Here is a 26623-nt window from a genome sequence, read left to right as displayed (position 1 = left end):
CCAAAGTAAAAGAGGAGAGGGTCAGCTCCTGGAACATTGGAACATGATGTCAAAGGACCTAGGGAGGTTGACTTGTTATACAGAAAACTGAAAAACGTCAGACATACATAAACTAAAAAAAAGATTAAAAGTGGTTTAAGAAAAGGAGAGGAATGAGAGCTGTTGGGAGCAACGCGCACTCCTGGGAGTGAAATTCAGTGCAGAGCCAGATGGCTCATCCAGGAGCAGAAAGGAAGGCAGGTTACAGGCACACGTACAGGTAAGTGGAGAGAGTGATGGGAATCCCTGGACATTACCTAATGGGTGTCCTGTTTCACTCTCCGGAAAATGGGCAGCAGAGTGTAAAGATGAGAAAGAAGTCGTGGAGAATGAAGTGACTAGAACTACAGAAATGAGGTCAGACCACCAGAGAATGCTTAGCAGAGGCTAGTGAGCGATTTAAAGTGAGAGCTGTCAGCAAGGCTGGCTTAGTTGTTCTCCAGCCTTGTTCAGCTAATTGGGTGCAAGAGCACAGGAAATAAGTTGTATTGAACTAGAGATGGAGTGTTACCAGAAAAAGTGTAACAGTTACATAAAGAGAAACGAGGGCGGGGGGTGGCAGAGGGTAGTGGCTCACCGATTAAGCACACATAGTATTAAGCACACATAGTAGTAAGCACACATAGTAGTAAGTACACATAGTAATAAGCACGCATAGTAGTAAACACACATAGTAGTAAGCACACATAGTATTAAGCACACATAGTATTAAGCACACATAGTAGTAAGCACACATAGTAGTAAGCACACATAGTATTAAGCACACATAGTATTAAGCACACATAGTAGTAAGCACACGTAGTAGTAAGCACACATAGTAGTAAGCACACATAGTATTAAGCACACATAGTATTAAGCACATGTAGTAGTAAGCACACATAGTAGTAAGCACACATAGTAGTAAGCACACATAGTATTAGGCACACGTAGTATTAAGCACACGTAGTATTAGGCACACATAGTATTAGGCACACATAGTAGTAAGCACACATAGTATTAGACACACATAGTATTAAGCACACATAGTAGTAAGCACACATAGTATTAAGCACACGTAGTATTAAGCACACATAGTAAGCACACATAGTAGTAAGCACACATAGTAGTAAGCACACATAGTAGTAAGCACACATAGTAGTAAGCACACATAGTATTAAGCACACGTAGTATTAAGCACACATAGTAGTAAGCACACGTAGTAGTAAGCACACATAGTATTAAGCACACATAGTAGTAAGCACACATAGTATTAAGCACACATAGTAGTAAGCACACATAGTATTAAGCACACGTAGTATTAAGCACACATAGTAGTAAGCACACATAGTATTAAGCACACATAGTATTAAACACACATAGTAGTAAGCACACGTAGTATTAAGCACACATAGTAGTAAGCACACATAGTAGTAAGCACACATAGTAGTAAGCACACATAGTAGTAAGCACACATAGTAGTAAGCACACGTAGTAGTAAGCACACATAGTATTAAGCACACGTAGTATTAAGCACACATAGTAGTAAGCACACATAGTATTAAGCACACATAGTATTAAACACACATAGTAGTAAGCACACGTAGTATTAAGCACACATAGTAGTAAGCACACATAGTATTAAGCACACATAGTAGTAAGCACACATAGTATTAAGCACACGTAGTATTAAGCACACATAGTAGTAAGCACACATAGTATTAAGCACACATAGTATTAAACACACATAGTAGTAAGCACACGTAGTATTAAGCACACATAGTAGTAAGCACACATAGTAGTAAGCACACATAGTAGTAAGCACACATAGTAGTAAGCACACATAGTAGTAAGCACACATAGTAGTAAGCACACATAGTAGTAAGCACACATAGTAGTAAGCACACATAGTAGTAAGCACACGTAGTAGTAAGCACACATAGTATTAAGCACACGTAGTAGTAAGCACAAGGACCTGGACTTGAGCCCCCAGCTCTCCATCTGCAGCAGGGACACTTCACAAGTGGTGAAGCAGCTCTGTAGGTGTTTCTCTCTCTCCTTCTCTATCTTCCCCTCCCCTCTCAATTCCTCTCTGTCCTACTGAATTAAAGGAGAAAAATAATAATAAAGGCTCCCAGGAGCAATGGACTTGTAGTGTCAGCACCAAGCCTCAAAGATATCCCTGTAGGCAAAAAAAAAAAAAAAAAGAGGGGGTGGGGGATTGATGATGTATATACAAATAAATGCTTTTATTACTGTCCACAGATCACAACTGGACTAAGAAGTGGAATATGAGATAGCTCACCCCGTAGGGCAAAGGCTTTATCTTCTCATGCTCAAGGACCAAGGTTCAAGCCCCCAGTCACTACATAGGAACACTCACACGGAAAATTTTCACAAGCAGTGGTGCAATCTGGTGGTATCACTCCTCTATTGCTTACCCTCTATAAGAAAGAAAAAAAAGAAAGGGAGGAAGGGAGGGAGGGGGGAAGAGAAAGAAAGAAAGAAAGAAAGAAAGAAAGAAAGAAAGAAAGAAAGAAAGAAAGAAAGAAAGAAAGAAAAAGGGAAAGGGAAAGGGAAGGGGAAAGGGAAAGGGAAAGGGAAAGGGAAAGGGAAAGGGAAAGGGAAAGGGAAAGGGAAAGGGAAAGGGAAAGGGAAAGGGAAAGGAAAGGAAAGGAAAGGAAAGGAAAGGAAAGGAAAGGAAAGGAAAGGAAAGGAAGAAAGAAAGACAGCCAGCCAGCCAGGCAGCCAGCCACGGACAGCAATGAAACCAAACAGGTCATGAGTCCCAGTGATAACCCTGGTGACAAAAATAAACAAATAACTAAAATTAATTTAATATTTTAAAGTAGGAAAATGTGATCATAAGGAACAACAGGGACATATAGGCAGTGAAAGGGGCCTGGAAAGTGGAATAAAAAATGGGTAGCCAAAGGGGCTGGGGTGGCGGCACACCTGGCTAAATGCTCACACTACAGTGTGCAAGGACCTGAGTTCAAGCCCCTGCTCCCCACCTGCCGGGGGGGGGGGGTGGGGGGGGGTGGGGGCTTTCACAAGTGGTGAGACAGGACTTCGGGTGTCTCTCTGTCTCTCTATTTCCCCCTCCTCTCTCAATTTCCCTCTGTCTCTATCCAATAATAAATATTTTTAAAAAGAAAAGCAAATATACAGCTAAGAGCTAAGCCCGAACAAATAATGCAGAGATAACGGTGAACCAGAATTAAGTTATTTAAGGAAGAAGGCAGAATGACCCACGTAAATCTTTAAATGGACAAGTAACTACATACTTAGTACACTCTGGCATGAGATGAAAAATTGGAGGGGTTATGAAAGGAAGAAAAAAAACATCTGAAAGTGGCAGTGGCAATGAAGAAAAATATCCACACACCACCTTCAAGTCCAGCAGTACAACGGCTGTGGGCTGGAGGGAACCTCCCACCTTGAAGACCTTCTGGGAGAGACATGGCCTCATAAGTGAGTCACGTTTCACTTAGATCAAGAAGATGAAAGGAAGCTTCAGAAGAGAGGAGAATAGAAGGAATTTTGCTGAGAGCACGAGAGGGGTTCTTATACCTGAGGAGTCAGAAAAGGAGTCACGGAAAGATTTATGGGGCCCAGGAAATCAGAGAAAACCTAGGAGGAGTTTCCACATAAATTAAAAGACAATGTCTACATTTTTAACAAACAAACAACAACAACAAATTGTTGAGATTTTCATTTTAAACGGTATTGACTTTTACAATTTTAAATGGAATTAACTTTTACAATTTTAAATGGTATTGACTTTTACACAACTGGTTAAGTGCTCACATCACAGTGCTCAAGAACCTGGGTTCAAGTCCCTGGTCCCCACCTGCAGGGGGGGAGCTTCACAAGTGGTGAAGCAGGGCTGCAGGTGTCTCTGTTTCTTTCCCGCTCTATCTCCTCCTCCCCTCTCAATTTCTTTCTGTCTATATCCAATAATAAACAAACATATATTTTTTTAATTTTTTATTTAAGAAAGGATTAGTGAACAAACATATATTTTTAAAAAATAGTATTGACCAGAGGCCCAGGAGGAGACACAGCAAGTATTAGACTTAACAAAACCATGAAGTACCAAGTTCAATCCCCAATATCACCTGTGTCAAGAGTGATGCTCTGGTTCTCTTTCTCCTCTAGAATAAATAAATAAATAAATCTTTAAAAATAAACCATAAAAATGGCATTGCCAGAGCTAAGCAGTGCTCTCTTCCTTCCTCTCTCCTTCTCCCCTCACATTCTCTTTCTCTCTCATAATAAATAAATCTTTGTTTAAAAACTGACGTTGCAAACACAATCAGTTTGGGGAGGGTATATCTTTACACTATTGAGGTTTCTATCAAGTAATGGTCTATCTTGCCATTTAAGACTTTGAAGGTAGGGTCAGGAGATGCCTTAGCCAGGAGAGCTCACACTTTATCATGCATGAGGACCCAGGTTCAAGCCCCTGGCCACCACATGGGAGCATCACTAAAAGTGGGAGCTTTGGGGGCCTGGGCTGTAGTGCAGCAGGTTAAGCATGCATAACTATGAAGCGCAAGAACCCACATAATGTTCCCAGTTCAAGGCCCCGATTCCCCACCTGCAGGAGGTCGCTGTACAGGTGGTAAAACAGGTCTGCCGGTGTCTGTCATTCTCTCCTCCCTCTGTCTTCTCCTCCTCTCTCCATTTCTCTCTGTCCTATCCAACAACAATAACAAGGGCAACAAAAATGGGGAAAAAATGGTTTCCAGGAGCAGTGGATTTGTAGTGCAGGTACGAGCCCGTGATAACCCTGGAGGCAAAAAAAAAAAAAGTGGGAGCTTCACAGGTGTTGAAGCAGTATTGTATTGTTTCTCCCTCTCTCTCTCACTCTCTCTCTCTCTCTCTCTCTCTAATTTACGTGTGTGTGTGTGTGTGTGTGTGTCATTGCTGATGACAGCCACTAGCACTTAAACTGTTTTCACTGTGTGGCAGACACTTTCCTAAGCAGTCAAGGCTGACTCAACCTAGTGCTAATCTCAGAGCGCCTTTGCTTTGAGTATGCTTTCCCACAGTCTAGTGACCTTACGCTTGGGTCCAGAGACCACTACAAAGTCAGGCTGAAAGAGAGCTGAGACACTCTTCTGAGGAAACTCTTGGTCACACTCCTAACCTTGTTTATTTTGATTTGATGGCTCAAACTTTTTCCTGTCTATTCAGTCCACTCAGGATAACTGAATGTGAGGGGTGGCTCACAATTGCATCTGTATTTGGAAGTTGAGTCAGAGCACCTTGTTAACAGTCAGTCCCATGTGCTGTGGAGTGGGTAAAATAAAGGGAACTGTCATCACAGTCTCACTTTTTTCTTCTTTATCTTACTTAACATGATGGTCTCAACAAAGTGTGTCTGAATCATGGTTGAGTCAAGGCGTCACATGGCACCCTTAGCTAAGCTGAAAACTCATGCAAACTTACCCGGGGGTCTTGTTTTATTTTGGCTTTGGCTTCTGGTACAAAGACTTGCTGGCCGAAGGGTCAGTGCATGTTTAGGGGAACATTATATGAATGTGCATATAAGCACACAGGTAAATAGTTTTGGTTTGTTTTTTTCTCCTGCAGGGTTATCACTAGATCTCAGTACCAGCACTACAAATCCATCACTCCTACGGCCCCTTTTTTCCTGTCTCTCTCTCTCTCTTCCTTTGGTGAAGCATTCCTGCTACAGATGGAGCAGGAGCTCTGACCCAGAGCCTTGTAAGGACCCTTCAGAACAGTACTATTTGAGCTTAACTGGCTGTAGCACCACCTGCCCCCCCCCCCAGGTTTATTTTTTAACTCTGTAGTTTCTTGACCTTCAAAGTGCTCTATTTCTTCTCCTCTTTTTATAAATTACTTTTATATATATATATATATATATATATATTTTTTTTTTTTTTTTTTTTTTTTTTTTTTTTTTACTTACTGGATAGAGACAGCAAAATTGAGAGGGAAGTAGAGAGGGAGAAAGACCGAGACAACTGCAGCCCTGCCTCACCGCTTGCAGAGCTTTTCCCCTTGCAGGTAGGACTGGAGGTTTGAACTCGGGTTCTTGTGCACTGTAACATGTGCATTCAGCTGGGTGACCCGCCACCGGGACCTACTTCTTTTTCTTCTCCTTCTCCTTTCTCCCTTCTCCCTTCTCTCTCCTTCTCCTTCTTCTTTTATAAAGACAAAGGAAAACTGAGTAGGAAGGGGGACACAGGGAAGGAGAGAGAGAGAGAGAGAGAGAGAGAGACCTGCAGCACTGCTTTACTGCTCTTAAAAGTTTCCCCTGCAGGTGGGGACTGGGAGCTTGAACCCAGGTCCTTGGGCACTGTAATCAGTGTGCTCTTCCAGGTGTACCAACACCCAGCCTCTAAAAAAATTTTAATTCTTTCTTTACTGTTTTTGTTTCGTTTTTATTATTTATTTATTTATTTTTACCACAGCACTGCTCAGCTCTGGTTTATGGTGGTGCTGGGGATTGAACCTAGGACTTCGGGTCATCAAGCATGAGAGTCTGTCTGCATAAAAGTTACACAATTTCCCCCACCCATCTGGCCCGGATGTCAGAGAGCAAACCCAGGGCCTCATGCATGATCAGCCTCTATCACTCTATCCCAGACCCCTCTACTTCCTTTCTTTCTAAGAACTGGTTGATATTTATATAAGCAGTTAGGAATATCAAGATATTTCTTACCCCCTTGAAGCCAATCATCTGTCCTACTGGTCAGTTTTTCTGTACCTGCATTACTAAGGCTGTTACTGTTTCATTTCGTATCTACTGACTCCAGAGGATTAAAATATTCTAGGTAGTAATGAAAACATGAGTGATCTCAGCGTGTGTCATGCCTCAGCGTCTGCACAGACGTAAGGAAGAAGGGTCCTGTCATCTGGTTGCTCTCGTTCTAGGGACGCTGGCAGGTGATTAAGTGGTTAAAATACTCTTGACATTTTCTGAGGGGAAAAAAAAAAGTAAGCAGAGAATGCTAACGGGAATAAAGAGCAGAGCACTTAAAAATTTTTAAAAAGACTTTCAGCGGTCTTGGAGGTTGCTCAATGGATGGACCCCTGGACTTGCAGGCAAGAGTTCCCAAGTTTGATCCTCAGCATCACATACACCAGGGTTATGTTCTTTCTCTGTCTCTCATTAATAAATAGAGATCACATGATGGCAGAGGACCTAGTGGGGGCTGTACTGTTATGTGGAAAACTGGGAAGTGTTCTGCATGTACAAACTATTGTATTTACTGTCAACTGTAAAACATTAATCCCCAATAAAAAATAAATTAATAATTATAAATAAATATTTTTAGGGTGGGGGTAGATAGCATAATGGTTATGCAACACCATAAGTCAGAACTGAGCAGTGCTCTGTTTGAAATTAATTAATTAATTAATAATTAAAAAATATGTTTTTTTAAAAGAGATCTTTTTATTTTAAAGGGCTTTCAATAGGAGGCAAAATGATAGTTATGTCTTGAGGGGAAATTAGCACATGTGGGTGAGCAAAAGAATGAGGAAAGCACCAGAAGTGTTTATCTATAAATTGAACACAGCATGTGAGCTACTCCTGCTTCAATGACTAGAAAGAGCACTACCCCAGCATAGTGTCAAGTGCTTACATAAAGGACTAAGTGAATGAACAGTGTGAGAACCCAATTTGTTAGCTTCTGAGGGATCAGAACGAGTATTAGTGTTTGGCCTCAGTCCATGCTACGAAGTTATTTTTTCATTACTGCCATTGGCTCTCTCACTGTTCTCCTCATGCCCATGAACTGAGGACCCAAAATGAAGCAGGCACTGTGTTAGTAAAACCAAAAGGGGGGAGGGAGGGGAAGATGGCGGACTGAGAAGCCGCTAACAGCGTGTGCTCTGATCACTTCTTCTGGAAACGGTTCCAGATGCCACCAGGATGCTGGCCAGGCTTCCCTGGATTGAAGACCCCACCAATGTGTCCTGGAGCTCAGCTTCCCCAGAGACCCACCTTACTAGGGAAAGAGAGAGGCAGACTGGGAGTATGGACCGACCAGTCAACGCCCATGTTCAGCGGGGAAGCAATTACAGAAGCCAGACCTTCTACCTTCTGCAACCCTCAACAACCCTGGGTCCATGCTCCCAGAGGGATAGAGAATGGGAAAGCTACCATGGGAAGGGGTGGGTTATGGGGATTGGGCGGTGGGAATTGTGTGGAGTTGTACCCCTCCTACCTTATGTTTTTGTTCATTAATCCTTTCTTAAATAAAAAATTTAAAAAAAAAAAAAAAAACCAAAAGGAAGACAGTCTCTTCCTCTGTTAAGAACAGAAAAAGGAGTGTAAAAGGCTGTTTCATAGTGACATGAAAGTGCAGTGAGGGAATTCACACTTTAAACATCTCCTCTCTGTTCTAGGCAAGAAAATTATTGCTTTTAAAGGGTAAGTATACTGCCCAACTTTAAAGTGGGGTATCTCCACACACCAAAAGCTGAATGGCAGCAGATATAATCAGTGTAAAACCCAAGAGGGGAACCAGTCCAGAACAGTCAGAGGCCATGTGCAAATCACCTCTGGCAAGATGACAGGGCTACAGTGTGGAGAAGAGAGCACTGGGGAGCCTGGCAGCAGAAGGGAACTCCCCTGCATTGGAGCAGAAAGCAAAGCCCAGTTTGGCCTCTGTCGAGGTTGGATATAAAGCTGTGTACCTCCAGTGTTAGAAGGAAGCCAAGAGAAGTTCACAGAGAGGATGTGATTAAAGACTCAGTGCCAGTCCCTGTTCGGCGCCATTTACTGGTCTAGCTTCACGGGCGGGAGACAGACGACCAGGGACTCATGGCTGAGCTGGGAACACAGTTCAATCTTTATTGATGAGCGGGGATGCAGTTCAACAATCTAATCTCTTCTAATCTCTCTTCATTAGAAAGCTCTGTCTTTTATATTCCCTGAGGCGGAAGTTTCAGGAAGAGGAAGTACATAGGATAGAGGGTGGGGAGAAGGAAAGTAGCGTGGGAACCAGTGGGGATTAAACCAATGAAAACAATGATTATGTAAATAGACTACAACGTCAAGCAATGCAACAGAGGGGTCTTAGAAGCAGAATTTAGAAGCATACCAACAACTCAGGCCAGCTCAGTGACAGATATACAACATCCCCAGTGCCACAGTGACATAAATCATCAACACAAGCTCTGGCTTTAGGTTCAGGGCACTGGGGAATAGGCAGAATAAAGTGCAAAACCATTATAGGGGCTGGGGATGTGGCCCAGTGTTCGAGCACGTACTTGGGGTATATGAAGCCCTGGGCTGGATCTCTAATGCCCAACAGCAGCAGATATCACAGACAGGCATGGGCCCAAACGGGGAAAATACAAACTAATGACTCACAGAGAACTAATCTAAGGAAAACTGGTCCTTTCCTCACTAATCCCAGCCAGAAACCCACCCACAGAATTTGGCATCCCAGTCCCATAATTCTAAACTGTGCTGGTCTAAGTCTTGGATCCCAATGCCCTGAAACTGAAGTCTTCGGATGACCAGTTTGGGAACCATAAACCAATAAGCAAGTAAATAAAGGTGTTAGTATCCTGGCAGGACCCATTACAGACCCTGTATGCCAAGAAGAGCCAGGGTTACCCACACCTTACAAGGGGACAGGGAGTGGACCTGGAACTTGAGAACTGGAAGGTATGTCCTTGGTGCTTCCCCTCAGTGATAATTAAAAACAAATAACTGCAGCAGCCAGGCTGGAAAAAAAGCATTCGAAGGCTCAGACCCCTGAGCATCAGAGCCCAGTGGAAGTACTAGCAGACAGCAAGGGTGCCATTGAGGAAGGGACATGACCGCCACCTGCAACACCCTGGGCCAGGCGCAGCAGCAGGGACGTAGCTGACTGCACTAGCATCCTCTCCCCGGCTTTTTCTTATAGATAGATCCTAAGTAGCTATTATTTACAGGGGTCAGTAAGAGTGGACAGTATCAGACAAGAGGAGGTCTAGAGCAGACCGTGTGGCAAACGTTCATGGTTCCCTCACCCAGCTGTGTACCCTTGGACCTTCTTTTTTTTAAGAATTCATTTATTCATGAGGAAGATAGGAGACGGAGCTCCAGTGGTGCAATCGGTTAGTGCATGGTACTTATATGGAAGATAGGAGGAGAGAAAGAACCATGTATCACTCTGGTACATACATGTGTGTTGGTATGCTTCTAAATTCTGCTTCTAAGACCCCTTCTGTTGCATTGCTTGACGTTGTAGTCTATTTACATAATCATTGCTTTCATTGGTTTAATCCCCACTGGTTCGCGCGCTATTTTTCTTCTCCCCACCCCCTATCCTACATACTTCCTCTTCCTGACACTTCTGGCTCAGGAGACATAAAAGACAGAGCTTTCTAATCAAGAGAGATTAGAAGAGATTAGATTGTTGAACTGCCTCTCCGCTCGTCAATAAAGATTGAACTGCATTCCCAGCTCAGCCATGAGTCCCTGGTCGTCTGTCTCCCACCCGTGAAGCTAGCCCAGCCCGGCACATGTGCCTCGGGGGGTTGAACGTGGGACCTCATGCTTGATAGTCCAGTGCTTTATCTACTGCGCCACCTCCCAGGCCACGAGGCCATTAGCCTCTGTCTAGGCTAATGAGCCCAGAGGCAACTCAAATAGGCTGCAGGTTACATACATTCAGGTAATTCAGAGGAATGTTCCTCAAGGAGTCCCAGTGATTGAGCCCATACATCATGGCATCCCTCACTGGTTGTCTCTCCTTCCATGTCTAGCTGCCTCCACACCACATTCCTGATTGCTGGGGTGAGGGGAGTGTCACCTCTGATTACATCACATGCAAGTGCTTGCCTCAGATTCTGCTGGGGGGGGGGGGGGATTTACGGCTCAGATATACAAGGAGACATGGTTAAAGATGGTTCTACTGGAGCCAGGGAGATAGTATGATTATGGAAAAGACTTTCATTCCCGAGACATGGAGGTGCCAGGTTCAACCCCTGGCACTACTATAGCCAGAGCTGAGCAATGCTCAGGTGGGGGAAGGGGGCTTCTGTTATAATTCTCTCTGAATTAAAAACAATGGAGACAATCCAAGTATCTACTAGTGAAGCAAGGCAGGAGGAAGGGGTATTCTTACAGTGGTAAACTTTTCAACAGCTGAAATAAATGATGCAAAAGGCTTTCATGCCTGAGGCTCCAAGGACCCAGGTTCAATCCCCAGCACCACCATCAAAGTCAGGGTTGAACAGTGCTCTGACAGAGAAAAAAATGAAAAAGACAATACAGTAGCAAGGGCAGGTCTCTTCCAAGACTAGGTTAAAGGGTTATTCCAGCTCCCATACTGACTCTCCCTTTGTAACTACCTTTGAACAAGCCTGCTGCCATGTCAAGAACAGGCCTAAGGAAGGGTTCCAGTAGTAAGGAGGTAAGCATCTTGTCCAAAATCAAGTGAGTAAGCTTGGGCTCTGGTCCTTCAATTCCAGTGAGATCTGCAGGCCGTGACAGACCTGGTCAGCAGCATTCCAGGTGTTGTCACCACTGCTTTTGTCACTACAGACACGAACCAGCCCCACCCAGCTGAGCAGCACCCAGATCCCTGCCCTCATAGACTGTGAGGTAAATGCGTGCCTATATTCAAGCTGACTTGTAATTTGTAAAGGATAGTAACTATCAGCAGTTTGGGAATATTGCATAAGCAAAACTCTAACAACTGTTGATTCTGCACGGGAAAGGCATGGGTCCTTGCCAAATCATGTGCAGTAACATCTTCAATAAAGGCTGTATCACTATTCTGTATTGATAGCTACGGTTTTGATTTGTCGATGGTTTAAAAATAGGGGTCCAGGGAACTTCTGGAGGCAGAGCTACAGAGTAGCAGCAGCTGCCTTTCTCTCCTCTCCTCTTCTCAGTCAACTAGGAATATCAAAGGAGACCACGTAGGACTATAACAAGACAGGACTAGAACTACTTTTGGAACCCACCAAATCACCAGAGCATCTAGAGACCACAACTATGCCCAGCTATCCAGCTCTACCCAGTTGAGAAACTTCTCTAAAGAACAAGGAATATCAAAGATAACCTGAGACTACAACAAGACGAGATTGGGACTACTTTGGGAACCCACCAAGTCACCAGTGAGTAAAAACATGTTTGGCTCGTGGACAGAGAGGAGCCTAAGGAGAGATTCCTGGAGCTAAAGCCTGTCTCTACTCCCAAGGGGCTGGTAACAGTCTGGCAGTTTGCCAGTGAGGAGCTACCTCCAGACTGCTTTACCAACAAAAAGACTGCTGAAGGGAGGAGAAGACTCCCCTAAGACTCACCAAATACAACTGTGAGTCTCCATTTGCTACTGCCCTCGGAGGCTGGGACAGTAGGAGGGAAGCCCTGTGCTGACATCAGGAGGCAGAGAACTAACCAGGAAACTCAGGAGAAGATCTACATCCTGGTAGTCTAGAGATGGGACTGTATAATATAAGCCTTTCCACACTGTTCTGATGAGAACATGGTGAATAACTGCCTCAGAACCTACAGACTATAAACGGGACTTGTTTAGAAACTCACAGGACCCCGCTTGGCAGAGAAGCTGAATTGAGCCCAGAACTTTGGATCCTTGGAGTGTGGGCGTCTCTTTGCATTAACCACTGTATTATCTCTCCCACACCCTGCTTTATATCATGGTCAGAAGTGAGTGATTAAGCTAAAAAAACTACTTATAGGTGAAAAGCCCTCAGACTACCATAGCCTACAGGGGAAAAAAAAAAAAAGAAAAAAAGAGGCTTTAACAGCCACTGTGCTTCAACTCAGGGATTGAGATAACATTGAAACAACTGTTAATTTCCACCCCTGTGAACTCTTAAAGTACCTTAATTAGACACAAGTCAATCCAGGCTAGAGTGATAAGTGAACTGAAAAGTACTGAAAGAAGGACCTCATAACACACTGTAGTAATGGTTAAACCAAGGAGAAACATTGGAGAAATGAACCAGGACAAAAGTCCAGCTAAAAGCCCTCCAAAGGTAGAAACACAGAAGAATGAGATCAACATCCAAATGCTAGCTGAGGAATTAGTCACAGAAGTGAGAAAACAGGGGAGTCGGGCTGTAGCGCAGCAGGTTAAGCGCAGGTGGTGCAAAGCACAAGGACCAGCGTAGGGATCCCGGTTCGAACCCCAGCTCCCCACCTGCAGGGGAGTCACTTCACAGGCGGTGAAGCAGGTCTGCAGGTGTCTATCTTTCTCTCCTCCTCTCTGTCTTCCCCTCCTCTCTCCATTTCTCTCTGTCCTATCCAACAACGACGACAACAACAATAATAACTACAACAATAAAACAACAAGGGCAACAAAAGGGAATAAATAAAATAAAATAAATAAAAAATTTAAAAAAAAAGAAGTGAGAAAACAGTTTGCAAGAGCTGTCATCAGAAATGCAGAAACAACAAATGAGACTCTTGAAGAAAACACTATCTCAAAGAAATTAGAAAACTGAAAGCTGAAATAGCTAAGAGCACAACTAGCTGAACAAGCGAATACAGTATCAGAACAGAGTAACAAAATAGCTGAGCTACAGAAAACAACAGAGGGGAGAGAGAATAGAATGAATGAGACAGAAATCAGAATAAGCAAGATTGAGGATAAATTAGAGAAAACTAAGAAAGAAGTAAGAGATCTCAAAAAGAGACTAAGAGGGGAGTCAGACGGTAGCACAGCAGGTTAAGCACATGTGGCGCAAAGTGCAAGGGCCAGTTTAAGGATCCCGGTTCGAGTCCCCAGCTCCCCACCTGCAGGGAAGTTGCTTCACAGGCAATGAAGCAGGTCTGCAGGTGTCTGTCTTTCTCTCCCCATCTCTATCTTCCCCTCCTCTCTCCATTTCTCTCTGTCCTATCTAACAATGACAACAATAATAACTACAACAACAAAGAAAAACAACAATGGCAACAAAGGGATAAATAAGTATTTTTTAATAATAAAGTAAAATAAAAAGAGATTAAGAGATACTGAAAACAACAACAGAGATTTATGGGATGTCTTCAAAAGAAATAATATATGCGGGAGTCAGGCAGTAGCACAGCGGGTTAAGCACACGTGATGGAAAGCCAAAGAATGGCGTGAGGATTCTGGTTCCAGCCACCCGACTCCCCACCTGCAGGGGAGTCGCTTCACAGGCGGTGAAGCAGGTCTGCAGGTGTCTGTCTTTCTCTCCCCCTCTCTGTCTTCCCCTCCTCTCTCCATTTCTCTCTGTCCTATCTAACAATGACGACATCAATAACAATAATAATTACAACAACAATAAAAAATAACAAGGGCAACAAAAGGGAAAATAAGCAATTTTTTTTAATTTTTAATAAAAAAATTTAAAAAAGAAATAATATATGCATTATAGGCCTACCAAAGGAAGAAAGGGAGGGGAAGAAAGCATTCTAGAGGACATAATAGATGAGAACTTCCTTAGTCTAGAAAACATAAAAGACATAAAGGTTCAAGAAGCCCAAAGGGTCCCAAACAGAATTAACCCAGACTTAAAGACACCAAGACACATCATATTTAGAATGGAAAGGAATAAGGATAAAGAAAAGATCCTGATGGCTGCAAAAGAAGAGTCACTTACAGAGGAAAATCCATAAGATTAGCAACAGATTTCTCCACACAAATACTATAGGCCAGAAGAGAATGGCAAGATATCTACGGAGTGCTCAAAGAGAATAGCTTTCAGCCAAGACTACTAAATCTTGCTAAACTATCCTGCTAAACTGTCATTCAGACTAGATGGAGCCATAAAAACCTTCTCAGATAAGCAACACTTAAAGGACTCAACTATCACCAAGCCTATCCTGAAAGAAGTTCTGAAAGGTCTCCTATAAATAATCAGATCACCATAAACATGCCATATATCTGAACACTCTAAAAATCTATAATAATGGCATTAAAATATCTTCAATCTATAATAGTAATAAATGTCCATGGCCTGAATTCACCTATCAAAAGGCACAGAGTAGGAAGATGGATCAGAAAACACAACACAACCCACCTAACTCAACAAGACAAACACAGACTCAAAGTGAAAGGATGGAAAACTACCAGACAAGCCAATGGACCACAAAAAGGGGGAGGGGCAGGAATAGCTATGCTTATATCTGACATGGTAGACTTTAAAATAAATAAAACTAAAAAAGATAGGGATGGACATTACTTAGTGCTCAGAGGATCTAGAGGACTTAACAATTATCAACATTTATACACCCAAGGAGAGACCATCTGAACATTTCAAACATCTGCTGAAAGAGCTGCAGCAATATATTAACAGCAACACAGTAATAGTAGGGGACTTAAATACCCATTCTCTCCACTTAACAGAGAATCCAGGCAGAAAAATCAATAAAGAATGAATGAGCTAAGTGAAGAGATAGATAAACTAGAACTATTGGACATTTTCAGAGTAAAAATGGTGATTTCACTGTTTTCAGCCCATCTTGGATGGAGCTTGCAGAAATCATGTTAAATGAAATAAGTCAGAAACAGAAGGATGAATATGGGATGATCTCATTCACAAGCAGAACTTGGGACTGGAGCTGGTGTAAAAGACTCTGGGGTGGGTGGTGGGGGGATTCAGGTCCTGGAACAGGATGGCAGAGGACCCAGTAGGGGTTGTATTATTCTGTGGAAAAATGAGAAATGTTATGCATGTACAAAGTATTGCATTTATTGTCGACTATAAAACATTGATCCTCCAATAAAGAATTTTTTTTTAAAAAAGGGTCCAGGAGACAGCTCATCCAGCAGACTGTATACATTACCATGTGCAAGGGCCCAGGTTTGAGTTACCATCATCACAGGGAAGCAGCTGCTTTGAAGAAGTTTCTTGGGCACGGAGCAGTGCTGTGTTGTCTCTCTCTCACCCGACCAAAAAGACAAATATGTATGGTATGATTTTTATAAATGTTAGTTCCTAAAGCAGCCATTTCATGGGAAATCATCTGCATCCCTATGCTCAAACATCACGTGAGTCTCTAGCATTCACTTTTTGTTGCAATTTTAAAATATTTATTCATCTGTTATATGACACAGAGAAATTGAGAGAGGAAGGGGAAGCAGGAGACACCTGCAGCACTGCTTCCCTGCTCATGAAGCTTCCTCCCTACAGGTGAGGAATAGGGAGCCTGTGTTGGTCAACATTTCTCCTTTGGCTAGTTCAGCTTCTGTTTCTATGCATGTCATGCCAGGTTCCCCTGCACTGCTTGATGCTGTGGTCTATTTACATAATCATTGATTTGTTTGAGACCCACACTGGATTAATCCCCACTGGTTCGTGCTCTTGCTCTTCTTCTACTCCACCCCCTCTCCTAATCACATCCTGTTTTCCACCATTTAATCCCAACTGGTTCGTGCTTTTTTTCCACTCTGCCCCCCATCCTACGTACTTCCTCTTCCTGACACTTCTGCCTCAGGAGATATAAAGGACAGGATTTTCTAATGAATAGAGACTGATTGATTGCACTGCATCCCCGCTCACCAATAAAGATTGAACTGCGTTCCCAGCTCAGCCATGAGTCCCTGGTCGTCTGTCTCCCACCCGTGAAGCTAGCCCAGCACACTGGCGGCTGAACAGGGACCGGCATATGGCGCACCAATGTGGGACCTAACCAGCCCATCCCCCAGATAAGTAAACAGCGCTTGGCTACCCATCCACCATGGGCTGCCTTCCTACTTATGAAGAGGTTTCCCAAAGCCTCTACTCTTTCTTCATGAGACAGTTTCTCTGTCTCTGAACATTTTGCTCTGGGCCACACTTTGGTTCCTTATGACCGTGATCGTAGGGCTTGGGAGATGCGCGGAGATTTCCCCTGGGACTTTCTGGACTCCCTCTTCCATGTTTCCCATGGAGAAGGAGTACTCTAACTTGAAGAGCATTCTCCAGTTCCCTGGCAGTCCCCAAGAATGGAGGCACGTGGTTAGCTCTACCCTCCTGATTCGATTCTTTCTTTGATGGGAAGACATTTTTAAAAATAGGTGCCTGCAGCAATCCCACAGGAACCGTAAGAAACACCCTAAATGGAATTCTGAGGAGCTTTTTGGACTACGACGCCCTCCAGGAACTCATGATGCAACATAGCAGGATCTAAATAATCTGGTTCAAGGTGAAAAAAAAAAACTACCTACAGCTTTTCTCTCACTTCCCCCCTCATTGGTCTCTCTGAATATCTTCTTAAGTTTGCTGTCTGCTTTCAGTTGTATTTTGAAAGAGAGTGATTTGAATGACTGAATTTTGTACAACCCATTTTTGCTCTGAGTATTTGGAAACTTATTGACTTTAAAAAAAAAATGCTGGACGCAGCCATGATTTCTGGAGACATCCAGAAACAGTCCAAAAAACCTGGTTTTTTTCTCTTTTGATTTTTTTTTTACATCAGTATAAATGTGAAATGTTTAATCTTGAAAACTGTATGAGTTATGCGTGGAGTAGATAGTGCAATGGTTATGCTAATGATTCTTATGTCTGAGGCTTCTAACCATGGTTCTTCTGTTTACCTTTCCATCTCTTATTAGAGCTTAAACTGTTTAAACAACCTTAAAATCATACTAGAAAGGTCTTCCAAAATTATAAAGGTACTTAAACCAATTATAATGGAGTTATCAATTATAGTAAACTTCTAATCTGCTACAAGTTTTGTTTCACAAGTAAGTGAATTACAGCTGTCGTCTTCACATGAAAAAGCATCTGCTCAAATAGAATCCCCGGAAATCCATTTGGACCCCTGTCCTCCAACACTGCCCCGCCCCCAAAACCAATGATGTGACCTGGCACAACCTGAAGAAACTGATTCACAGACTCCAAAGCTCACTCTCTACAGAAAAGCAGAATTACAGTGGTTGACCTTCCCCATCAAGACAGACATGCAGCGTTTCATCCCCTGGCATTTCTTCCATGGTCATTTGCTTTGGACTGATGCTTTTATCGGACTTGCTGGTACACCTTTGGTCCAGCCTTCTAGTCCTATTCTCAACTCTGATACTATCTCCCCAGACAATACCTGCATGCTAGCTGTCAGACTCACGCAAAAATTAGTGGTCATGGGCCCCTTGGAATATACCTAGAATAGACCTATTAGCTTTTTCCAAAATCGAGACCCAAATCTCATCTGCTATAGTCTTTCCTTTAGGTTCTTTATTATTAAGCAATTTGTTCTTCTTTTTATTTTAATGCGTTTTCAGAAACCAAGTTGCAAATTCTACTATGACGCCAACCTGACTTCCCTGGACAGATGATCTCACTAATGTACCCTAGAACCTTGTCTCTCCAGAGCCCTGCCCCATGAGGGAAAGACAGAAATGGGCTGAGAGTATGGATTGACCTGCTAGTGCCCATGTCCAATGGAGAAGCAGCTACAGAAGCCACAATAGTACACAATAGTCTGCAGTGGGTCAGTATAAAGTTCCTGATGAAATAGTATCTAATTAGACATAGATACCCTCCTCACCTACTTCATATTACAGTTCTCTCACTCAATCCAACCTGATCAAAGCAAGGACTGCAAAAGTTGAATAAGGGCAAGAGACCGGCATACTTTAACGATGACTCTTTAGTCACTATCAGGCCACCCTATCAGCTGGGGCCCTATTCAGGAAGTCCTGAGATTCCCAAACAGACATGATGGGCCTAGAACTCAAATAAATCCCTCTCTCCTTTGTTACCGGTCATCTCTATCAGGAACAGCAAAATAGATGCCTTTGTGGGGCCCCCATAGGACCTTGCCCTCAACTTGGATCAACAACAGTAGAGAATGTTCCATCCTCCGAAGGGAGGATGGACAACATACTCTGTGCTACACCTGAGGAAGATGGGTTGATATGGGGGCAACCTGGAATGTTCCTAGTCATGACCACAGAATGTGAGTTCAGATCTATAGGGATGCAGACATCACATAGGTTCCTAAGCTAAATATGGACCCCAGACCAAATCAAATCAATGAGGTTTACAGTCAACAATATTTATACCCCTTTCCCATATTAGGGAGCTACTCTCTTCCCTGATCCAGCTTTCTGTCCCTTTTCCAGCCATGACATCATCTCCCCAGACAATAACTTGGATCCACCTACATATCAGATTTCAGGCTCGAGGGGAAAAAAAAAACTAGTATAGTCACAGGCCCTTTGGAATATAACTAAAATATGCCTACTAGCCATCTACAAAATGGAGAACTTCCCCCACCACCACCATTCATCTGCACTATTCAAGCCTTTAGGTCTATGACTGTTCAACAATTTGTTTGGCTTTGTATGTTAACTCTCTTTTCAGCCACCAGGTTCCAGATGCTAGCATGATACCGACCAGACTTCACTGGACAGACGACCCCACCAATGAGTCCTGGAGCTCTACTTCCCCAGATCTCCACCCTACTAGGGAAAGAGAAAGACAGGCTGGGAGTATGGATGGACCAGTCAATGCCCATGTTCAGCAGGGAAGCAATTACAGAAGCCAGACCTCCCACCTTCTGCATCCCAGTGACCTTGGATCCATATTCCCAGAGGGATAAAGAATGGGAAAGCTATCATAGGAGGGGATGGGATACAGAGATCTGGTGGTGGGAATTGTGTGGAGTTCTACCCCTCTTATCCTATGGTTTTGTTAATGTCTCCTTTTTTAAATAAATAAAAAAATACATATATGTAAAAAAAAAAAAGGAATAGGAGAGCTTTCAAGGGAGGGGATGGGATATGGAAATATGGTCATAGGAATTGTATGGAATTGTAGCCCTCTCCTCCTATGGTCTTATCAATCATTATTAAATCAATAAAAATGAAAGAGAGACAGAGAGAAAGATCCTATGATGAGTCAGGGGATGACTCTGAAGGTTAAACATATGCCTTACTGTGCATGAGACCCTGGGCTCAATCCCCAGCACCACAGACATCAAAGAGGATGGGATCTATGGAAAACCAAGCTGTGCTTTGGCATCTCTCCTTGACTCTCTCTAAAAATATATGCAGATATTTATGTATAGAAATTAGGTCAAGTGGCTGTTTAACAGTATCACAAATGCACGATATCCTAGGTTCATACTTCAGTACTTAAAATGAGAGAGACTGTGTTTGTATGGCCAGCAAAACAGATTTCTTGGATAGTGTGCTGCTTTGTCATGCACATGACTCAAGTTCAAGCCTGCCCACATCAACTGAAGGAAGTTTCAGTGGTGTCGCCTCTCTCTCTCTCTCTCTCTCTCTCTCTGCCTCACTGTCTCTTTGTCTCTAATTTAAAAAAAAAAGTCTATGGGGAGCCAGGTGGTGGCATACCCAGTTAAGCAACAACAGCAATAACAACAACGAAAGCACAATGGGAAAAAGATGGCCTCCAGGAGCAGTGGATTCCTAGTGCAGGCACTGAGCCCCAGCAATAACCCTAGAGGCAAAACAAAAAAAAGGAAGAAATAAGCCAAACCAAAAAGGCATACACACACACACACACACACACACACACACACACACACATTATTGAGGGCCGGGCAGTAGCACAGTGAGTTAAGTGCACAGAGTGTGAAACGCAAGGACCAGCATAAAGATCCAGGTTCCAGCCCCGGACTCCCCACCTGCAGGGGTGTCACTTCACAAGCGGTGAATCAGGTCTGCTGGTGTCTATCTTTCTCTCCCCATCTGTCTTCCCTTCCTCTCTCCATTTCTCTCTGTCCTATCCAACAATAACAGCAGCAAGGGCAATAAAATGGGGAAAATGGCCTCCAGGAGCAGTGGATTCATAGTGAAGGCATTGAGCCCCAGTGATAACCCTGGAGGCAAATAAATAAATAAATAAAATAAAATTATATATATATATATAAATGTCTACATAAGTATGGAAAAAGAACAAGCATGCATATAAAACTATACAAAAAACAGCAATTCCACAAGAATTTGTTAGCGCCTACAATTATCAGACTCTATGCTGGATGTCAGAGATCCAGTAAAAATGTATGCGTACATTTTATTCAAGAAGCTTATCATATGAAAGAATAATGAAGCATCAGTTTGAGTACGAGAATTTATAGAAAGAAGACTCCAGGGAGTTGGGTGGTAGCACAGTGGGCTAAGTGCACATGGAACAAAGCAGGAAGACCGGAGCAAGGATCCCAGTTCGAGGCCCCGGCTCCCCACCTGCAGGGGAGTCACTTCACAGGTGGTGAAGCAGGTCTGCAGGTGTCTGTCTTTCTCTCCCCCTCTCTGTCTTCCCCTCCTCTCTCCATTTCTCTCTGTCCTATGCAACAAAGACGACATCAGTAACAACAATAATAATTACAACAATAAAAACAACAGGGGCAACAAAAAGGAAATAAATAAATATAAAAAAAGAAGGAAAGAAAGAGAAAGAAAGAAAGAAAGAAAGAAAGAAAGAAAGAAAGAAAGAAAGAAAGAAAGATTCCAATGCTACATGATTTCATGAAAATCCAACAACCAGGATATAATCTTCCCGGTAGGGAAAGAGAGCAGGGCTACTGAGAGAACTTTTTAGGGGCCAGGTGGTGGTGCACCTGGTTAAGTGCTCACATTACAGTGCCCAAGGACCCAGGTTCACGCCTCTGGTTCCCACCTGCAGGGGGGAAGCTTCACGAGTGGTGAAGCAATGCTTCAGGTGTCTCTCTGTCTCTCTCCCTATCTATCCCCCTCCCCTCTCAATTTCTCTGTTTAAAGGATTTTTAATAACTATCCTATTCAAGAAGTGAGTACATGAAGACTATAGAAAAGAGCATAAAGGGAGTCGGGCGGTAGTGGGGTAAGAACACACATCACAAAGCTTAAGGATCCCGGTTTGAGCCCCGGGCTCCGCACCTGCTGGGGAGTCGCTACATAGGCGGTGAAGCAGATCTGCAGGTGTCTATCTTTCTCTCCCCCTCTCTGTCTTCCCCTCCTCTCTCCATTTCTCTCTGTCCTATCTAACAGGACAACATCAATAACAACAACAACTCCAAAAACCATGAAAAACAAGGGCAAAAAAAAAGAGAAAATAAATAAATATTTAAAAAAGAGCACAAACACAATAATCTGGTATGTTAATGATCTATTGCCATACAACAAATTACCCCCAAAAAACAGCAGTCTAAGGACACGTATGGTCTCACACAGGTCTGAGGACTAGAAGTGAGAGGGCTAAGTAGGGTGTGGCTCTGGTTCAGAGTCTCGCCACAAGGATGTACACAGGTGTCAGTGTGACTGAGACATCGGTGGCAGCTAGCAGAAGGCTGTATCTCCCCACGTGGACATTTGAGTATCCATGATGCTCATGACATTACAGCTGGCTATCAGGCAAATAGGAAATTGCAATGCTTTTTATGACCTAGTCTCAGAAGTCACACACTGTCACAGCCACCATAGTCTATATAGTCTTTAAAAACCAAGTCTGGAAAGTTCAGTCCACAATCAAAGGGAGAATAACCTCCTCCCCTTAAAAGACAGAATATCTACAGCAAACCCTAACAAAGGGACTTTTCAAAGTTAACCCAATTACCAAATAATGTGATGATAACAATAATTATCCATTGTCTTCTTGAACCCTAAGGCAGCAGGAACCTCACATTTCCACTATAGAGCCTACATTTTCCCCAGTCCTGGAACCTTAGGGTAGGGCCCACTTTCCTGCATGCTTCTCTCAATTCATATCAAATAATATTGCATCCACTGATCACAACCTAATCAACGCAACGAGTGCCACCCTAGCATGCTTCACTTCAGACTGTGTCCAGAGACTTTAGGTGTGGAATGACAACCCTTCAGCTTCATTACTCAGGTGAGACCTTTCCTTTCATAGTATTCTCTAATTCCATCCCAGGTGGTTCACTTACTAACAAAGTCCCAAAACCTAGATATAGACCAGGTTCCGTGAGATAGAGCATATGTTCACAGGTATTCATAAACTGGGGCAAAATATATACCTGAAAGCAGAAGTACACTAGAGTCTGCAGTGAGTACCCCCCAACACTTCATCTCCACGACTCCAACCTTTGGGTCCATGATTCTTCAACAATTTGTGTGGCTTTGTATGTTAACTCTCTTTTCAGCCACCAGGTTCCAGATGCCAGCATGATGCCGACCAGGCTTCCCTGGACTGAAGACCCCACCAATGTGTCCTAGAGCCCCGCCTCCCCAGAGACCCACCCTACTAGAGAAAGAGAGAGGCAGACTGGGAGTATGGATCTACCAGTCAACGCCCATGTTCAGCGGGGAGGCAATTACAGAAGCCAGACCTTCCACCTTCTGCAACCCACAACAACCCTGGGTCCATACTCCCAGAGAGATAAGAGAATGGGACAGCTATCAGAGAAGGGGATGGGATACGGAGATCGGGTGGTGGGAATTGTGTGAAACTGTACCCCTCCTATCCTATGGTTTTGTTAATGTCTCCTTTCTTAAATAAAAAAAAATAATAAATAAAATTTAAAAAGAATATCAAAGGATTTCTGGCATATCTATTGATTAAACTACTATAAGGAATGAGAATTTTCTCCCTCTTGGAGCTTGCTAAAAATTGTAACAAGGGGGCCCGGTGGTGGTGCATCTGGTTGAGTGCATGTGTTATAATGCACAGAGACCCAAGTGCAAGTCCCCAGTCCACATCTGCAGGCGGGAAGCTTAGCAAGTAGTGAAGCAGGGCTGCAGGTATCTGTTTCTGTCTCCCCCTTCCTCTCAAATTCGGGCTATCTATCCAATAAATAAATAAAGATAATATTAAAAAAAAAACTGTAACAAGATCCAAGGGTCCTTTCCCTATAAATCCAAAAGAATAAATTATCATCCTTTTGAAACAGCTTTGCTTTCTAGAAGGAGGAGATTAAACGGGGTCTCCATTATCACCTACAAGTATAGCTTGTTCTTGTTGCTATCGTGGTGTTGTTCAACTCTTAGCTATTGGTGGTGCAGAGGATTGAACCTAGGGCCTCTTGCAGGAAATTCTTGTGTGTACTTACCACTGCCTTATCTCCCTCCCTAGCCCACAATTATTTTTAATAGTAGGCAGTAAATAAATGACATCTACTATACAAAAAGTAGTTATGCATATACTACTCTCACCAAAAAAAAAAAAAAATCCCACAAAGTAAGCATTATCATCCCCATTTTCAAGATAAGAAGTTCAAGGACTATGGTCTGGGAGGTGGCACAGTAGATAAAGCATTGGACTCTCAAGCATGAGGTCCTGAGTTCGATCCCTGGCAGACATGTACCAGAGTGATGTCTGGTTCTTTCTCTCCTCCTTTCTCATTAATAAATAAAATATTTTTTTAAAAAAAGAAGTTCAAGGATTATTGTCCAGGTCTGCTTATTCCCAAGTCACTGTTCTCTCCACTCTACAACACTTCTATTACTCTGCCATAGAAGGAAGCTAGTTTTGTAGCATCAAATACATGGGAAGGCCCACAAGGTCTATTATTTCACCTAAGACTGTTCATTTGTTCTGGCTTTTCTCAGTCTAGCTCAGCATTGGTGTTTTCTGCTTGAGGGGACAAAAGGAGGTCCTCCTCAGTTCACTTTCTGTTCCATGCAGCTCCTGACATGGCTAATCCTCCCTCTGCTGTCATTGCTTTGAAGAGACCCTCCGGGAGCTGTAGGGTGGTAGTCCATACCCCATGGAACAGTCTCCTGAAAAACAGCAATCTGCCTAAAGGCACAAAGAAACAATGATCAAACCAGGACAAGAAGCTGGTCCTTGTAAGAACCCATCAAGCTAGGGAGATAGCACAGTGGCTATGCAAAAGACTTTCACACCTGCGGTTCTGAGGTGCAATCCCTGGCACCACCGTAAATCTAATCCACCGGTTCTCTGGTAAAGGAAGGAAGGAAGGAAGGAAAGAAGGGAAGGAGGGAGGGAGGGAAGGAGGGAGGAAGGCAGGCAGACAAAAAAGCTGCCTAAAGAAAGCAATGAAACAGCACCAGGCCACAGCTCCCTGCCAGTAACAACAATAACCCATCAGGAGCTCTTACTTCCCTCACCCTGAACCCCAAAACCCCTTTCTCAGTCTCCACACTCCCTGGAACAAGGACATTCACTGCCCCAGTGAAAGTCTGATCTAATGTGGGAGGCATCTTCATTTCCTCATTCTCCCAACCAACCCAACTGATCTAGCCCCTGTTGAGTGAACCCTGTAAATATTTTTCATTGGGGCTTCTGTATTAGCTTCTTAGATCCCTATCTCTAATCTTACTGTGGCATAACTCTCCACCCTCTCCCACACACACATAAGAGTACCCCGAGTTCTTCCTGATCCATAACTCCAAACTACCTGAAAAAAATCTTCATGTTCCTCCCATTCAATCTGCTCACAACAGACCAAATCAAGAAAGGCCTTGGAAATTAGCTCTGGGTCCTGGATTTTATCCTATTGGTTATATAAACGGGACAGAATACTTGTATGGACACTCTATCTAATCCTCTCAGTGGTCCTGCAAAAGCAGCATATGGCCCCTTTGTATACTGCTCATACTAGTCTGTTCACCTGTAAACCATGCAGCCAAAGTCTCATCAGTCTATCCTACAGCGCACAAGTTCCCTGTGTCCCACCACTTGTCTAAATCTTTCAGTTTTGTTTACTCTGCAGTATCTCTACCATGCTTGCAAAAAAAAGGGGGGGAGGGGTTCATGTCATATACATCCTAGCAAAGAACCTGTTTCATAGCACCGCTCTGGGATGTCATTTTAAGAAAGAGAGAGAGAAGGGAGTCTGGCGGTAGCGCAACGGGTTAAGCGCACGTGGCGCAAAGCACAAGGATCCCGCCCGGCTCCCCACCTGCATTGGGGGACGCTTCACAGGCGGTGAAGCAGGTCTGCAGGTGTCTATCTTTCTCTCCCCCTCTCTGTCTACCCCACCTCTCTCCATTTCTCTCTGTCCTATCTAACAATATCAATAACAATAATAATAACCACAACAACGATAAAACAACATGAACAACAAAAGGGGGTAAAAAATAGCCTCCAGGAACAGTGGATCCATGTTGCAGGCACTGAGCCCCAGCAATAACCCTGGAGGAAAGAGAGAGAGAGATAGAGAGAGAGAGAGAAGGGAGTCAGGCGGTAGCACAGCGGGTTAAGCGCACGTGGCGCAAAGCACAAGGACCTGCGTGAGGATCCCAGTTCGAGCCCCCGGCTCCCCACCTGCAGGGGAGTCGCTTCACAGGCGGTGAAGCAGGTCTGCGGGTGTCTATCTGTCTTCCCCTCCTCTCTCCATTTCTCTCTGTCCTATTCAACAACGATAACATCAATAACAACAACAATAATAACTACACAACAATAAAAAACAAGGGCAACAAAAGGAAAATAAATAATTAATTAATTAAAATAAAAAGAGACAGAGACAAAGAGGCAGAGAGGGAGTGAGAGACCAGAGGGCTTACTTCAAAGTGGTGGCGGCTGGGCTCCAACCTGGGTAGTGCACAGGACAAAGCGGTGCAGTATCCCAATGAACTATTTTGCCAGCCCGGGGTTTTCCATTGTTTGACTTCAATACCTGGCAACTGGGGAACCATCAATAGATGTGCTGAATGAGAACATCAGCTGCTACCATTCGTTCGGTACAACATGCCAGATGTACACTAAGGCTTTAATAACCATCCTCTCTCATCCTTCTGACAATCTCACCGGAGAGGGAGGTACTGTCCAACAATATTCCTAC

The 26623-nt window shown here is 43.5% G+C and overlaps 1 protein-coding gene across 2 annotated transcripts in view; it reads right to left on the bottom strand.

Moving 5' to 3' along the window:
• Positions 1-26623, bottom strand: part of ATXN10 (ataxin 10) — a 182384-nt gene that overhangs the window by 154836 nt on the left and 925 nt on the right. The gene's annotated exons all lie outside the window — the stretch shown is intronic.

Source organism: Erinaceus europaeus, chromosome 4 (assembly GCF_950295315.1).
Source record: "Erinaceus europaeus chromosome 4, mEriEur2.1, whole genome shotgun sequence".
Classification (NCBI taxonomy): domain Eukaryota; kingdom Metazoa; phylum Chordata; class Mammalia; order Eulipotyphla; family Erinaceidae; genus Erinaceus; species Erinaceus europaeus.
Note: the sequence above shows the minus strand (reverse complement) of the source record. Positions and strands in the feature narration are given on the sequence as shown.